The sequence below is a fragment of the Tachypleus tridentatus genome, chromosome 13, assembly GCF_004210375.1.
Source record: "Tachypleus tridentatus isolate NWPU-2018 chromosome 13, ASM421037v1, whole genome shotgun sequence".
Taxonomy (NCBI): domain Eukaryota; kingdom Metazoa; phylum Arthropoda; class Merostomata; order Xiphosura; family Limulidae; genus Tachypleus; species Tachypleus tridentatus.
The window spans coordinates 11,295,738-11,307,935 of NC_134837.1; the positions used below are offsets into that span (position 1 = coordinate 11,295,738).

At 32.9% G+C, this 12,198-nt stretch overlaps 1 pseudogene across 1 annotated transcript in view; it reads right to left on the reverse strand.

Moving 5' to 3' along the window:
- LOC143239955 (COP9 signalosome complex subunit 2-like) overlaps positions 1–3,791 on the reverse strand; it is a 45,109-nt pseudogene extending 41,318 nt beyond the window's left edge. The window contains exons 1-2 of the transcript XR_013021476.1: positions 3,618–3,791; positions 1,135–1,248 (exon numbers count right to left, since the gene is read on the reverse strand). The product of XR_013021476.1 is annotated as a COP9 signalosome complex subunit 2-like (transcript). The remainder of the gene's footprint in view (positions 1–1,134; positions 1,249–3,617) is intronic.
- Positions 3,792–12,198: the final 8,407 nt, after the last annotated feature.

The window sequence follows — 12,198 nt, forward strand, 5'->3', positions numbered from 1 at the left end:
TTCTATTTTAATTAAGAAGTCCCATAAATTATATTACTTTTAGAATATATTTTGTATAAGTGTCAATATTTGATATTTTAAATTGCATATTAAGAATTAAAAAAACAATTTCTGTCACCACATTATCATCACTAAGATTTAGGCCTAGAGTTTGACATATGGAAACGAAATACTGAGAAAAGTTTCCAAGTATGAATATTAAACTGTGTGCATTTTTTAAAATTTGTCATTACAAATGTAGCTGAAATGGAAGAATTACAAATTTATTAGATTAGATAACAAAACAACACTCAAATAGCACAATCTCAGTATGGGCATGGTTGTGTACATTGACTTGCATGATAGTAATTGTATCCTTTGTTGTTACCATACTCCAAGAGTCTAAATGGAACTGTAAAAAAACTAAATTAAATGAAAATATGTTCCAGCTTTGGCTGTAAAACTGTATAGTGTACAATTGTCTGTTACAAGGAGTAACTTAGATTTATTTTCTAACCTTTTTGTTAGTCACAAAGTCAATCAAATGGACCAACTCCATATAATGTTAGAAACAAGAAAATAAGTAAAATATGAAGCCTTACTAAAAAAATAAATTGATATTTTTAAAGAGGTATTACAGGTTAATTAAGCAAAATAAATTTGAAAAAACTAAGTTGAAAACAAGTATTTTTGTTCATAAAATGAAAATTGCCTTGTACTGACAAAGTGGAAGTTGCATAATTTTACAGACAAATCTCAAGTACAAATACCAAATTAAAAACCCTGGTTTTTTGTGTATGCCAGACTTGTAATATTTACTAAAATCCTGACAAGTGTTGTGAAAATACACTTAGTACATTAAAAGTTTTAGTATCTTAGTTTCATTTTCCCATAGTGGTCAAAATGACAAATACTGGATCCTAGTCAAAGATAAAAAATTAATATATCCTCTTAAATCTAGAATTAGTGACTAAAATGTTGACATTACTTACAACCAAATATCATTTGACCCCTGTGTCACAATTTTCAGTAAGTACATAGCTCTCAGTTCTAATTTTTACCATTGGTACGTCATCTTGATCTTTCTTACTGTAAGCACATGCTTCTTGGTTCATTACTTTAGTTAAATATAAATCAGACAGATCATAAACAAACCTTCTGAAAACTAGACAAAGCACTTTTAGGATCATCCTCTTTCAAGGCTTTAGAATTATAGTACTGGTTTTCTAAATCCACATCTGGCTCTGAATTACTGTCTTCTGAATATTCCTATAATATTGAGAAAGCTGTTTTTTAACATGAATTTTCTTATAATGTCATACAACTAAGAAAATTAATAACATATACACATCATTAATCCAACAATTAGTCCACTCACATACAATGCTCATTAGTATTTCTTCACAAGAGAAAGTTTAGCCAGGTCATTCATGTTACTGGCAGATTGTATGTATTTTATGCACATTAAATAATTAGTAAGTTACCACAACATTAAGGTGCTCACAGCCCATTGATGTATCCATTACTACCTTTAGACCCTAGGAAAAACTAAGAACTAAAAACGTAACACAAAACAGTTCTCCTTCATTTAATTATGAAAATTATTTCACTAGTATGCACATATTAACGAGCTCTGATTCAGAGTATCTAAAAACACAATATCGTGAAAACTAATAACACGACCCCACTGAAGTAAACATCAAATTAAAGCTTAAAGATAAAGGATACATAACACTCCAAATGTCAGACTATCACAGAAGAAACGAAAATCAAAAAATGCATTTATTATCAACACTAAAAATAAAACCTAGTTACATACCTCTTATGGTTACATTAAATTTTTAAAACACATGTTTTTGAATATTATCTTATTATTATTATTCCACTTTTTTGAGTTTATTAAAACAATTAAGAAAATTACCACCAAAGAGATTAAAAAATGGCATGGCTTCCTTTGCAAGAGTGGTTGTTATGGGAAGGTTTTAAGTTCAGAATTATGATTTTCAATACCATTAAGGAGGTTAAGGTGTTTTAACAAGATATGTTACAGATAAAGTAGATATTTTAAAGTTGCAAATATCTATCTTCATAAAAGGGTGAAAACAAAAAATGGCTGAAATACTTTCAAATAAAATGCGAATATTTCATAATTCATTTATATTAAGATACATACCACTGTTAAAAGTAATTTATCATGCTAATATTATTACAATTTTTACAATGTATTCCATTGAAACATCAGTTTAATTACATCAAAATCTTGTAAAAATAATTTACCAATATTGTGAAAGAATGTATCACGTGTTCTCACTTCAAATTAGTATATATAAACACACTACAATAACAAACTGTCAATGATTAATCATATTAACAACTACAATCATATATCCAAATTTTAGAAGTAATACCATACAGTATAACTATAAGACTATTAGTTTGACACACAACTTGGACACTTTTTTTTTTACAGCATTGCACTTAAAGAAAAATGTCATTATTTTTTTATGGAAAATATCTTACGAATAATTACTGAGACAAAACTACAAGAATAAAAGTTCTTTGATAACCTCACCAAGATATTATTCAATTATAAGAGTTCTTTGATAACCTCACCAAGATATTATTCAATTATAAGTTTGTAAACTACACTGGAAATGGAATACAATATCTGGAGCTTTCACCACAAGCAACAGATTCAATCAAAGTTAATAATGGACATGTGTGTCCAGACACAAACATATACTTCTTTAACATTTCAAAATATACATATTCCATCTTCAGCAAGATAAATTATTAGGTAGAAATATTTATAAATTTAAACATTTAATGAAGAGGTATCAAAATATGGATTAAAAACATGATGTAAATTATAAGACAACCAAATAAATAAAGAGTAGGCTAATGAAACAATATTCTACAAGTGTTCAGAACAGACCTAATTGTAATGAATTTGTGTTATTTAAATTTGGAAGTTCATTTATAATGGATAAAATTTTTCTAATTACAAGTTAAATATTGTATGATCCAGATGAGATGATTTTGAAATTTGTAATCATGACAGGGTGGTTGGCATCTTTACTGGAGAGTTTGGTCGATTTCACCATTCCTTACCAATTCTTCCAGATACTTTCCTGTATTCACAGGTGTAATTGGTGTACAGTTTTGCCAATGTATGTGGCATTACAACCACCACATGTATTTATATACAATCCTGGAATGCATAGGGGTAGGTATTGCTAATAGGTCTTCAGATTTGAATAGATTTTAAATGATAATTGAAATATCATTTGCAGTTAAAGTTTGTAACTTCAGTATGAAAATTTGTATATCTAAGAAAGGAATAATCAGTCTTAATAGGTATTTTTCCAACAGGTTTTACCTATATTTTTATGCAGAAAAAGTAAGGGAAATGTCCATATAATTCAAACCTTTCTAAGGATTACTTTAATGTTAAAAGTTCATGTTGATGAATAATCACTTAACAATTAAACTACCACTACTTGTGATCGACAATGATAACACTACAGCTGGCGAAGAAGCACTGATGCGATAGGTTAGTGTTACTATTTGGCAGTATTGGTGTTGCATGTAATGTATAATTATAGCATCATGAATGAAAAAAAAAAAATGATAATCACCAAGTCATAATCTTCTTCGTCATCGCACATAAAGTCATCCTCAGCGTCAGACATTTTCCAAAAACAAAGAACGAAATGGAAAGAGCTAGAAAGAGAACAAATAACACTGAAATTAGAAATTACCGAACGTTGTTCATTTTTGCTAAGCCTCATGTAACAACAATCTGTCGCATCACTCACAGTGCCATCTATTAAAATGTTTTAGCTTAATTTTAGTATTACGAATTCACTAAAATGAAAAACTGACATCACACATAAGTAAAATAACAGTAAGTTAAACTAATATATGGTTTATCTTTTGCTTTTATCGTAATTATCTGAAATAGTTAGAGGTACTTATAAATTAAAGCTTTATAAAAATGAAGTTAAAGCATTCTACTATAATAAAATAAATATATATTGGATGATATATAACTCAAAAAATAGAAAATTCAAGTGAGGCGCAAATAGCTTAGTTGCTTTACGCCATAAAATGCAAACCAAGCGCTCCAGTGACGATACATTTTTCATGTTAATACAGGAGTATAATTTATTTTATAAATTTAAAATGAATTAATCTTCTTTAGTTACTCACCTCGGGGGACTTAGGGGATAGCCCCACGTGGCTTTTCTATAAGAAAAAACAAAACACAAACCTTTAATTACATTTTAATAAGGAAATTAAACCTATAGAGCAACAACGCGTCAAGTGTGTTGAAAATTGGCTTATTCGAGTAATGCGTATTGTATAACATTTTAACGGATATGAAATATATGTTAAACACTTAAAATAACTACAACACCACATACATTCAATAATACGAAAGTAATTTTTTTAAAATTTGTACCTCACAAAAAAATTATAGAAACGTTTAACAAAACCAAGAATTTAAGATATAATGATAACATATCAAAATTTGAATGAAAGATATATAAAGCCACGAATTACACATTTATAATAAACGAGACACAATGAATGAAAGAAACAATAGAAAATTAGATTAAAATACAAAATGCAGAGATACGAAGTAACATACGAAATACATAGTTAATTATTCAAAGAAAGAAAATAGTATATATATATAAAAGGCTCTCACTAACCCAACACGAAGCTCGAGGTTAAGCTCGAAATTCAGCAGATTCTTAAATCAGACAGTGTCCTTTGTTTGGCCACACTGGTTGTCATAGTAGGCTCTCTAGCTTTAGCAAGGTCTATTTTTACTTCAATCAGTTTTCCCACAGGTGCTGATCCTCCTCTTCAGGCAGCATTAACAGTTGTAACGGTCTTTGTTGCAAGTAGTCTTATTTGCTGCTGTGCAGGATCCAGACCTTAGCCAGCCAAGGTTTAGATATATATTGGAAGAAGATCTACTGCAGTGCTGGGTGACTGATAATGAAGCTAGGTGGAGTGGTGGGAGTTTCATTCTTTGCTGTTACTGTACTATTTCATTGGACCTCTTAGGCGTGAATTCCATGGATAAGGAGGCTCCTCATTTCGTCTCTGTACTGGTCCTATAGACCAGTGGTAGCAGCTCTCAAGGTAAGACACCATTAGAGAGATGCCAACTATTTCAAATGACTGAGCGTAATGATTGTAGACAGAGCCCTTTAACATTTGCGGCTACTAGACCTGACCAATATCTCTAAGCTGTTTATTATTGTCATAACTATGATTATTTATTACTGCTATAGATTGCTCATTTATGACTGTGCTTTGTGTATTTAATAAATACATTTAAAAAAAATTCTTTTGAAATTCTTTTTCATATTCTGAATTTTTACTCATAAATGTCGTTATTTGCATCGTTTTTTTTTTTTCGCCTTAGCCTTTTGTTGGTGAGACGCCGATTTTGTATGTCTGGAACAATCGTTTATCCCGCCATGCGCCACAGAAATATCGATGTGACAAACTGTACAAAACGCATGACTGTCACTGACTTTTGATGCAATGACCAGATATTTTGCACTATACTCTTCCTTAAATCTTTGATTCACAGTTTTAGTCCTTTTAGATTTGCCAGAAACAAGACAATCTGGTGAATGAGGCCTCTTTTTTTCCATCTTGTGAACGATTACATTGGTGTTTCTATGCCGCTTAGAAAACAAGAAATACCCATCTGCGCAAGCGCTGATTGGATGACAAGCATTGAGGATGTAACTATGGATTCCCCCACGTACCCAGTATGGAGAAGCACCGCACTCAAACTATTGGTAGAAGTCGGAGATACAAATATTTTTTTTTATTATTTCAAGCACAAACATGATTATTGCAAGCATCCATTTGGACTATGTCTTTTATTTATTATCAAAATTTATTTGTATCTTACTAGAAATTTTCTTTTCACCCCTTTCAAGCCCTGGGGGAACAATTTATCACTTTATTGTATAGGCCTATATAATATATAATAATTTGGGAGTTGCAACAAGCAACAAGTCGTAATATTTGTCTGTATGAGCGTATAGTCGTACTGTATACACCAAAATCGTAATGATTACATTCAATTCGTAATGGTTGGCATCTCTGCCATTATTGATCCTGGAGGCCATCACATATGCCAAGTATTTTGGCGTGACAGGCAATGAGCCTTTTAAAATCTCTGCCCTCATTGCTGATGATGCTGGGCAAATGTTGGTAGATACCCTGAGTTTTTCTTCCTGTCATTTAGTCGTACTTTGAGACAAATTTAACTCCAGGAATGTGATCTTGAAATCTAATGATTCCACCATATATAGGTGTAGATCTGGTATTTTTGCTTAGCAGTGAGTAAACATATTTTGTGGAGAGACTCCCAATACCTTGATGTTTGCTTTGGCTCATGCTTCACTGTTGATGTTGTTACAGTCAAAAGTTGCTCAGGCTCAGCTTGACTGGCATAAAGTTAGTTGTTTGCAGTAATTTTCCGAGAACACAATGGCCACTTCATATGGTTGAGACTTTATTTCAAAGGTAGACTCATGAATTACTGGGGCTACCTGACACTATGAAATTTCAGAGCCAATCCAGCAACTAACTTGGCTTGGCTCCTTATGTCCAGATATGACAGCTAGCAACATATCTTCATGCATGGGTTTACCAGGTTGAAAATCAGGCTCTTTTCAGGAGTCTTGGGGTCATTAATAAAATATAACTCCTTGTAATAAAAGAAAATTCTTAGTGCACTCTTGTTCATCATAACTTTCTCCCATTAGGTAACTCAAATTCGACTTGGAAGTTCGAGCAGAAACAGAATTAAAACCATCATAGACTGGCTGAAAACACAAGTTAGTCAGAAGCGTCTAGAATTCTAACTTGGTTAAAAAAATTCAGTTAGTCAGGTTGGTTGTACAGTGGACCATGATTACCCCTTCACTATCACAATGTTCTCTAAAATCTCTGTTTGGAGACAGATTAATAAAATCATATATGCAGCATTTCAATGAGATTCCCGATTTTTCACGTTTTATTCATCCAAATAAGATATATCTTTTATGCCTGCGAACTTTTTGGGCCCAGAGTTCTTTATTTGATCTATTATTGACCAATATCGTTGTGTTATACCTGTTGTCATTCTCGTGACAATTGACAACTCGCCTTTAACCAGAAACGTTTCCTTCAGTCTTATCTGTTTGTTATGAAAACAGAATTCAGATTCAGTAGAAAAGGAATTAGGCCTAGACTTTAAAACCTGTTCCAGAGATACCAACCTCTAAATTTGACCTTTAGAGTTCCCCAAATGCTTACATCTACATCTAGGTACAAGTTGCTTTCTAGCGTAAGTGCATCTTACAAAGTTTCACCTTGCGTGATACTTACATTTGCATGTTTTTTCGTGCATTTTATCTGCGTTATACTGAAGCAATGCTAATGAAATATTTACAAGTCTGCTAATAAAATATTTCAATCAGTTTTATTATGATTTAGCTTCGTCATTCCGATCTAAAATTCAAGAGATATAATTACACCTGAAGAGAGAAATAAGCGTTAGTTTGTTCTTTGTTATGTTTGTCAAACGTGTTTGTTAATTCTCTTCTGCCACTTTCGTTCTCAGGTTAACTTTTGATCCAACCAAATTTTAGAACCTCTTATTATGGGAGGGGGAGTACCTGTAGTTAATTATTCCACATATTCAAGAATACTACAAAGTAAACTTAACTAATCATGAATGTGTGAAGTGGTGGTCTTTCATATAAAAAATGTTAAAGCCAGCATCTGAGTAAAAGAAGTTTGTAATAAGTACAGACGAAAGATTGTAGTGTTTTCCCGTTTATTTGTTGTTAGTTTTTTAGAGAACTGATAAGGTTTTAATTTATATTTTGTTTCCTCACTAGGGAATTCTTTGGATTAATCAACTGGATTACTATGCTCTGATATATTTACTTTTAAAGAAGTAGATGTGTCACAAATACCAAGATAATACTTTTTCATCAAGATTTTCATCTTCTCGTCAGTTTAATATTTTCATTATCGTCTGTGAAGCAACGTGCCACTGTGATCTACACTTGTCTACTAGTCAGTAGTGCTGCACCTATACTAATAATATTTGCAGCAAAACGTAGTAATTGGTCGTAACTTAAAAGTTTGGTCACCCTCTTTAACTTGTATCCACAGCATAACTTATCTTAAAGACAATTTTATCTCGTATTTTAGCTATGTCCTCTGTGGAGTTCTGAAGTGAAATGTTTGTGTTATAAACATACTAAGAGCCATTTCACAATACGCAAAATTAACGTTTGTTGAATTTACTATACTGTATTAAATATTTGTTTCTGTAAATAATACAAACAACCAGTATTATAACTACAACATACCTTATATCTTACATAGTTAAGCATTTTTCTAAAGATGTATGTTACAGAAATTTCTAAAAATGAACTTCTTGGCTATAAAACAAAAGAGGATTTCAGTGTCAAAAGGGTAGAAAATTTGGCAAGTAAGAATGTTCTTAAGATTAGTTTTAACAAGTCTTTTATTATAACTTTATAGTGTTTAATGTATTTATGTTTAATTTACATGAAAATAATATCCTGAACATACAATAAGTGCTCTTTGCATTATAGAACTAGTTCATAAATGTTATCAAAAGTCACAGACGGAGTGAAAGTCTTCCAAAACTTTAGATACTATTCAAACGGCAACAACTTTGTGCAAACAAGAAGTACATTAAAGATTGAAAAAAAAAAAAAAAACAGATAAAAATGATAAACGCACAAATGATGCCCACAATGATTACATGACCTTGACATGACCTATACTTGACATGTATAAGTTGTGTGGTTATAAAGACGTATGCTGTTCGTGTTGAGATGTTGAAAAATTGGAGATTTCGTCTACACATTCTCTTAATTGGAATGTATTATAAGCATGGGTGTTTTAGTAAATGATTAAATGAAGTTAAACATGGACCTCGAGATTATCAAATAAAATGTAAGAGGGGCAGCCTCAGGGCAAAACGACCACTTATCAAATAAAATGTAAGAGAGGCAGCCTCAGGGCAAAACGACCACTTTGGGCCCCGTACTCATTTAAATATTCCTGACATGTAAATAAATATATGTGACAAAATAATAAATATGCGAAATAATAATAATAATATAGGACCTATTTATTTTTATTTTAGATGTCTTTGAGACCTCATAAAAGGAAGAGTATTGCGGACAGGCTTGTTTGTTTTGAATTTCGTGCAAAGCTACTCGAGAGCTATCTGCGCCAGCCGTCCCTACTTTTGTAATGTAAGACTAAAGGAAAGGCAGCTACTCATACCCATCCACCGCCAACTTTTGAGCTACTCTTTTACCAACGAATAGTCGGATTGAACATCGCATTATAACGCCCCCACTGCTGAAAGGGCAAGCATGTTTGGTGTGACGGGGATTCGAACCCGCACTGCGGATAGGAAAGCAAAATTAAAAAAAAAACGTTTTAATGGAATAAGTGATTATAGTGTTAATCAAATTTATAATCTCCTGGAAAAGAACCAAACGGACGATGATCAATCTCGTGATGCTACTATAACTCAGTATTCCGGTTCTGAGTCTAGACAATTAGACATTTTACATTTCGATAATCCTGAATCTTGGCCAGAATGTAATGGCTATCTGAGATCTTCTTGTGAGCAAAGACCCATAACGAGACGAATAGTACCATTGCCCAAGAGATCGCAATAGACGAAAGTTTTCAAATAGTAACTTCAAAAGAAAGCTAGAAAGTGGTGAACTTGTCGGTCATCAATAGCCAGTTTACTCTACATCGAAGAACCACATGCTTTACTTTTGCTACAAGCTGTTTGGTAACGCCAACAAAGCTTAAAGACGTGATGAATTTTGTGACTAGGCAGATGCTAGTTCACGTCTGTTTGAACACGAGCGATCACAGGGACACTCGACAGCTACTCTAGAACGATTGGAATTTGAACAATTTGGATCAGCTTAACCAAAATTTTATCATAAACTTTGGCAATTTTCTTTGAAGAAAGGTTAATGCCCGTCTTCTGGCAATAGTGCAGCATCTGGCTGAATACAACATGGATTTGTTGATAGAATTTATCACACGAATAATGCGATGTGTTTGGGATTTGTAGAATCCCTTGGCAAAATTTGATCTAGTCATGCAATAACACGTCAGAAAGTTGTAGACGATGAAATTCATGATCACTATTTGGGGGAGTGAATTCAAAATTAACTTATCTCAGTTATGGGTACCAAAGTGCACCAGCAAATGTCATTAACTCTTCGATGTCTTAAATGGATCATCACATCTTTCAAGTGGAACTTTCGAGTTTTTTCAGTAAAAGTTCAAATACTTTTCCCCTGTACTTTCTATTACTTCAGTTCACATATTAAATTGCTTGAAAGTTATAACCTTGTCCACAGATGAAGCCCAGTTGGTTATAACGATGACTTAGCATGAGAGAACGCATTTCAAGTGTTAAAGCACGACTTCTATAGATTAATTCAAGATCACTCTTTACTCGATATGTAATAGCTATACGTTGTTCCTTGGGGGAATTCAACGCCTCTATATTTCCTTTTTTGGCTCAGTTCACTAATGGACAGTCTTCCGCAAGTTTATTCATGTCCTGTCGGTAAAGCCAAAAAGTGAAACGAGTTTGAAATGCCGTTTCCAAAGTGTGAAGGTTATTCGATATCAAACTCCTCAAATCTATGATGCTCTTGTTGAGTTAACAAAATATTCTCGACAAAAAGCGAAGCAGAATCACTTTACATGGTGTTGAAAAACTTCGAGTTGGGTTAATTATGTCAGCAAAAATCCGCAAAATGATAGCAAACACTTTACTATCGCTATCGAAGGTCTGGGAAGGACATATAAATGGCTGATCGAATACTGAAATAGTGGCTTTGTCAGTACATTAACTGATGAAGATAAATTGCAAACGAGCTGGAATTCGAGCCAATGCTCACAAACACTAGAGTACGTAGAAAAAAAAAAGGGTTGTATATGAAGATAGAGACTAGACGATTGAATTGCACAGAAAGATTTTAAATTTTCTTACATAACCAAATTATGGATGCTGCAATAACCTATTTGGATTGACGGTTCAAACAAGTTCAATAACTTACTAAACTAAACTAAACTAACGTGGCAGGGGTTCAGTTTAGAGAGAGAGAAATCCGAAGAGTTCTCTCTCCAACTGGGGTGTTCAGGAACTTTGTAGTTCCTCTTCGTCCCCTTTCGTGGATTGTTATTAGGATTAAGTGGTGTTTTTTTTTTTTTATTATTATTTTAATAAATTAATTATCGTTATTACTCTTGACTTTTGGGTGGGGAATGTCTCACTAAATGGTCTTTGGGTGGAGGCAAGGTAGCAGTGGAAAGAAGGAAAGGTCGGGACCTGTCTCGAAAAGAAAAAGTTGGGTAGATGTGAACATGAATGTAATTCATTCAAGTTCAGATCAAATCAAACGGCCCGATTCTGGGTCTGGCAAAAAGGTTGCCTGGGCTGGGATCTAGAAATCCAATGCCTGAAGATTTTGATGTGGGGGGAAACGGGAGTACCCCGAGAAAACCCACTTTCACCCGACAGGCGCCGAAAGTTTTGCCTGTCGTGTGCCCTGTACCTGAAAAAAAAAGGAATTCATGTTAATAACATAGTTTTATGTATTTAGACTCTTTGTTGAGTGGATTGTGATTCTTGAAATATGTTGTATGGTGATATGTATTTTGTTGGTGCACTTGATAATTTGTGTAGTGATGCCGTTAGTTTGTTTCTGTTTTCTGCTTTTCGATAATATTTCATAGAAAGTTCTGTTATTCTATCTCTTATAGTTGGTAAATTACTAATTTGGTGTAGATAATTTGTTGGTGTAAAAGATGGTAAACTGAATGCGGATTTTAATATTTTGTTTTGTTGCACTTGGATTTTTTGGAGTGTGTTGTTTGACATGTTGTATGTTACTTGACATCCGTACTCTATTAGTGGACGGATGTAAGCCTTGTATATTTGTATAATGGTGTTCGGTGCGCATTTTGATTGTTTACCAGTTATAGTCTTTAGATATGAAATCCTTTTTCTTATTGATGAGTGTATATTGTTTATGTGTTTTTTCCATGTTAGTTTTGTGTCGAAAGTGACGCCAAGGAATGTGATGTTTTTGCTCATGTTGA